The sequence below is a fragment of the Dermochelys coriacea genome, chromosome 3 (genome assembly GCF_009764565.3).
Source record: "Dermochelys coriacea isolate rDerCor1 chromosome 3, rDerCor1.pri.v4, whole genome shotgun sequence".
NCBI classification, from domain to species: domain Eukaryota; kingdom Metazoa; phylum Chordata; order Testudines; family Dermochelyidae; genus Dermochelys; species Dermochelys coriacea.
This window is the reverse complement of record NC_050070.1, coordinates 64,418,886-64,424,923: the sequence shown is the minus strand read 5'-3', so window position 1 is coordinate 64,424,923 and position 6,038 is coordinate 64,418,886. Positions and strand designations below refer to the sequence as shown.

Below are 6,038 nucleotides of genomic sequence, written 5' to 3'. Positions count from 1 at the left end.
TGCTTGAACCCAAGCTACCCAGTAGGGAGCATCAGACACTCCCAATCTGAGGCCCTTAGCACTTGAACCAGAAATCCTCAGTGCACCCAGATAGGGACCAGCAGCACCCAATGCTCGAAACTGGTGGTGTGGCACACCCCCGTCCCAATCAGGAAAAAGCCTAACGAGTGCCTCTGGGCTCAGCTGGTAATAAATCAGCACTCCTAGAGAGCCTGCACTATGCGGAGAAAAAGAGCTTTAGAAGGCAGAGTTTGTTACTCTGGAAAGAGTGGCAAGCAGGCGGGAGGTGCTTGTGTATTAGCTGACTCTGACAGCAGAGCTGCTGCAGAGACGACACCTTGTGAACTCTGCCACTCACAAGGATCCACCGGCCAAGGTACAAGCTGATTGCAGTAGGGAGGGGTTGAAGATAAGCCCTGACCTGGGGTGTAGCTGTATTTAACCATTATAAACTAGACAGACCTCCACTGATGCTTTTGTAAAATTTGAGACTGAGTGTCCCTATAATTGGAAGGACTTTTAAAGGGGAAGGGTCTCTGAAAATTCCCAATGTTCAAAAATCAGGAAATTGTCTTAAGAATCATAAGATTTATTTTTAAATAACCTTTCGGGAGCCCTTGGAGTGCACCGAGTCACATTTCCCATCTTTTCTCAGTGCCAAGCCCCTGGAAACATTGTTTTCAAGTGAAAGCTTACATAAGTGCTGGTGTTCAGGAGCAGAGGCTTTAAATGCCAGTGGCAGAGTCAGCCAGGCTTATTATTCTTACTGCTAATGATCATCAGGGCAAATAAATTCCTAATTAGGGATCACTTAGTAGATCATTACTTCTCCTTCATTGCCACAACACTTCAATTTGAGACATCCAGTTTACCCAGCGTTGGACCAAAAATTCTCAGGGAGGACATTCACCTCTGACTGGAATAATACCTACTGGTTTTCATCCAGAGATATAAAAGCACTTGACAAGGTAGGCCAGTCTGATCAGCACCATTTTATAGATGGGGAAACCAAGAGAGGGGAAGTGACTTGTCCCTGGTCACCCAGCAGTAGACACAGGAAAAGAACTCCAGTCTTCTAAGCCAATGCTCTATGCACTAAGCCACATTGCACAAAGGTGCCTCAGCTACACAAAAGCAGGTAGTGTTTTCACCATTGCAGTCCCTGCAGGTTTCCACAAGGAAGGAAACCTGTCGTCTCACTTCTATCATTACTGGAACTGGCTCCTGTAATTTGTTATCTAGTTTCTACTGGGTGAAATTCACTCTAGTTCTATTGTGTGTGTTAAGGTCACACCCTCTCAGTGGCATCTGCTCATCAATGTCTTCTGAGCATACTCGTGGGTGGAGCATAGAAGAATAGCCCCATTAATTTTTTTCCCCACTTTGACCACTGGCAGGGAATAAAGCTGGGCTCTCCAGGACCATCTTATGGATGTGCCAGGATTGAGGCAAAGCAACAATCTCTGTATATCTTGTAGGGCAACAATTGACATTGTAGGGCAACATAAGACCTGAAAGTAAGATGCTCTCTCTCATAGCCTTTGAATGGTGCATAGAATAAGCATTCTGGCATGGTCTGGCTTTCTGTTTTTTTTCTTAAAATAAAAACAAAGCAAAAACTTTGAGAAAATTCTATCAAAATCCCGATTAAAAATAGTATTATTTTCTGGTTACTAAATATCAAGTTATGATCACCCATGTAAACAGACCTCTTGTGTGGCTTTATGGTATAATCTTTACACAGTCCCATTCTGCATTCATATAATCATAGGTGCTGGAACTAAGGAAGTGGGGAGGAGGGGTGCTTCTGCACCCCTTGGCTTGAAGTGGTTTCCATCATATACAGGCTTTACAGTTTGGTTCAATGGATCTCAGCACCTTCCACTATACAAATTGTTCCAGTACCACTGCATATAATCTATTCCCCCCGCCCCCCGACACCTTTATAGGGAGCACAGAGCAGGGCTCTTCAGAAATCCTTGTTTGAATCACTGTGTATCTGGTATAAGTAAATGGCTTTTATGGATTGCTTGTATAACATAACCAGAAGAGTGCGTGGCAATATCTGATTCCACATCTTTGTATCAGAGGTGTTAGAAAAATGTTCTAATCTGTCGTACTATCTGAGAAAAAGTACATGCTTCTATCATTATAGACTGCGCTGTAATGCAACCTTAATGGCTTCCACATTTTTGATGAAATTTTACAGTACTTTGCTTACTGCTACTGAACTCTGATTCTGTATGAATGGCAGTCTTCAGGAAAGCAGTATTAGAAAGGACTCACAGAAAATCTGCCCTCAGCATTGCTTCTGTAAATAAATTAATAAGAAACAATACTATATGTTTTTATGCAACTGGATGCTGTTCACAGTGCCATCAACTGTGTACAATTTAAGGGTCTGATCCTGCTCCATTCACATCAATGGGCAATATGCCATTGACTTGCAGATGCAGGATTAATCACAGTGAGCGTGGTGGATATCAATGACGTCTCCCATCAGCTTAAATGGAGCTGGATCAAACCCTAAGAGAACAATGTAGTGCTCCAACTCCCTTCAACCTAGAACTGTGAGAAACTTTACAGCAAAACTTTTCAAGCGAGCTTGGGCTGAATTTCAGATGCAAAGAGGAATTTATTGTTGGGTGGAAATCACGGAAAACCCTGTGGTTTCACGTACTTTTGACCTGAAACTTGGCAAAATTTAGCAATTTCAGGTTTGGTTTCAAATCCAAAACCTAAAGCAAAGCTCAGGGTGTGCAAAGATGACACAAAGCATTCTTCGTAGAAACTTAGCTTAGAAGTACTTCACCCTTCATGCTGGATTGGGCTGGTTTATACTTAATCCTTTTCTTTCCTGTGAAGGGGCCAAACGAACAGTGGGTAAAATGGTGAAAGCAGCTCAACATTTTGCAAGCACAACCAAAGACACTGTTAGTCAGGAATGGAAATAATTAAGTCCATTTTATATTTTCAACAGAAGCGTGACCTCCAAAAGGGGCTGGCAGTGTCAATGGGAATTTGCTGTTCCACCAAAGATTTGTTCAAAAGGTTTATTCCGTATCATAGATGACATAGATCTGGAAAAGACCTCCGTGTATCTTGCCTGACCCTCTGTATCAACCAGGATCGTCCCTTGTGCCACTCCAGACTGCATACTCTCTGCCCTCTCACATCTTGTTTGTAATGAACTGTACCTTTAAAGAAATCTTCAGGGATTTAACACACCTCTGCACCCCCTATTTTTAAGTATTAATTTGGTTTAGGTAACTTTCAGTTAGTGCTTATAAAAATCCACATTTATGGACTACTTCAAAGGAAGAACAATAAGCATTTGGCAGAAATAATAGCAGGTTTTCTTCTTTACCCCGCAAAGGCATTATGGAAAAACTCCATCAGGTGGAGAAAAGATTGATACATTTGCAGACAGGAATGTTACTGGAGAAAAGAGGGTTTTTTTCTTGCATTAAAAAGCACATTCCTGCAGAGACCCAGAAGAACATTATTTCCAGCCCTCTGAATAGTCACAGAAGCCTGCTTCTAAGAATCAGCAGTTTAACTGTTCCAGCAATCCCTTGTAAAGTAGTCAGAAGTGCATGTGTGTGTCCAATAAAAACACAGAAACTTTTGGGTTTCCACATTCTAAGTTTTATTATAAGCATGGTCTTTTCCGTTCCTGTGGGAAGGACATCTTATTCATTCTCCTGGTCCTGCTTGCTGCTATTGCCTTCCTAAAGGATAGATGTGCAAATAAGCATATTCTTTGAACACTCTTCAAGGGTGAGCTGTCTAACTGAAGAAGTAATTTTATTCAGCCTCTTGTAAAAAAGTGTCTGGCTTAACAGAACACCTGTGATTATTGCTCAGCGGAGCAGGAAAGGGTAGGGAGAAAGAGAATAGGGAATGCCTTCTGTATTTCTATTGCATTGTAAAGTGAGTGTATTTGTATTTTTTGTGTACAGACTTTTGCTGCCTGATACAGAATTATTAGCTCACAATTTGGGTCAGGTAAACAAGAGGTGAAGCATTCTACTCTGAGACTATGAAAAGTAAACCACCCTTGAATCCCCAGAGAGCCAAAACATACAATTTCAGACAAGACTTGATGCAGTGTGAGCTATGTTTTCAAAGGGTTTGCAGCATTACATTGGAATTTTGCATCTATAATAGCAATTGCTAATTCTACTTGTGCTTGTTAAGTATTTTCAAGGGAGAGCACAATTAGGAGTCTATTTAGTGTGCCAGACAAAAGTTGCACTTGCTTAGAGGAGTGCATGAGGCAGGCCTGCACAGGAACCTACCATAGAAATTACAATGGCTGCAACTGGTTGTAAGTGGCACCGGCAGCTTACAAATTTGTTCCTGACAATTTATCTGGTAAAGCTTCCACCAGGTGCAGCTCTAAACTAACAACATTATTAGTCCAATATAGCAACAGCCTGCACTGGTGATTAGCTATGGGTATGGGCTCTGGCCAGAGATGTGGGGTTTGGTGTGCAGGAGAGGGCTCCAGCCTGGGCCAGGGGGTTGGGGTGTGGGAGGGGGTACAGGCTCTGGGCCCCGGGGGTGTGGGCTCCAGGGTGGGGCCAGAAATGAGGGGTTCAAAGTGTGGGATGAAGATCCAGGATGGGGCAGGGGGTTGGGGTGCAGGGGTGGGGGATCCAGCTGCAGGTACAGCTCTCAGGCTTTGCTCCTTTGACCAGTCAGATGCTTTCCTGTTTTTATTCAGTCTAAATTTTCCTTTTAATTTAAATTCTGCATGCTATGGTGACTGGGGCCCACAACAGCCTCTGCCATCCAACACCTTCTCCTCATTTAAGTCCTTCCTGAAGACCCACTTCTTCCACAACACCTACAGAAAACTAGCTAAGTCATATGCTTATTTACTGTATTTATTTAGTTTATGAGTTTGCCACTCATTTGTGGGAAGAGCTTGGAATAAGGACTGTGGCATTAAAACCAGGTGATTGGTGTGGGGGAAAGATAAGGAGGCAGAACTGCAGACAGAGAAGGGAAATTTGGTGTGTTTAAATAAAACAAACAAATGAACAGCCTTGTAACTACTAAGATAGGTGCCTATCCCTTCCTATCTTGCTTGCACATTGCATCCCCTCTCCTCTCATCTAGCTTGTATGCTTTTCAAGGTAGGGGCCACATTTTCCTCTGTGTTTAGAAAGTGCCTCACCCATTCTGGGATGCTACTTTGCTAAAATAAATAATAAATATAATTAATTTAAATATCTAAGAAGGTGGATGGTGTAGATTCTATCATTTCTAGTTCTATCCCATTGTACTATCATTTTAAATAATTGCTCTGCGCCTTTATGTTTATGCCCTTCAAATATTTGCAGTACAGACTGTTATCATGTCTTCCTCATCACTTAATCATTGCATAGCCCGCTATGTATACTGTATTTATCTCTTTTAATCTTTCTTTATGCAATAAGTCTATCCCTCCAGCCCCTTAATCATTGCTCTGAGCTGAATTCCCTCTAATTTGTATACAGGGTGAAACACTGATCTATGCAGTAAGCCTGTCAGGAGAGCAACAGGAATAACTATCATTCAGAGTTTTGAAAAAAGAATAAAAATAATTCAGAAGAAAAAGAATATTATTGGGAATGACCAAAAACTGAAGGAAAGGGGTAAAACCTACAGTAGACGGAATGTACTGGTTCCCTAAGGCAAAACGATCCACACTATTAAGTTGCCAATATTCCACAGTGTCATGAATTCCCTCAGTTGTGCTTTTCATTTCTTGTCAGCGAAGCTTTGCTAAATTAAGAATAAGTTGAAGAAGATTTCATTTAGAAGTGTTAGACTCAGTGCAGTCTCTCACAGTGGGAAGGAAGGGCTGTCCCATGCAGGTGTGGAAGAAACACATTCAAAAGCAACATAGAGGTTTAAAACAGTAAAACAAAAAGTCTGTTCAAAGAATAAAGGTGCTAATTTTCAAAATATAGAATTCTGTAGGTACATAACAAGTTGCTTGTGTATTGAACTGGGTGAATTTTATTTACCTGTGATATACAGGAGGT

The 6,038-nt window shown here is 41.7% G+C and overlaps 1 long non-coding RNA gene across 1 annotated transcript in view; it reads left to right on the top strand.

Annotated features, from left to right (window-relative positions):
• The first annotated feature begins 877 nt into the window (after positions 1-877).
• Positions 878-6,038, top strand: part of LOC122459281 — a 62,271-nt gene continuing 57,110 nt past the window's right edge. Inside the window, exon 1 of the long non-coding RNA XR_006279848.1 lies at positions 878-968. This is a non-coding gene — a long non-coding RNA (uncharacterized LOC122459281). The remainder of the gene's footprint in view (positions 969-6,038) is intronic.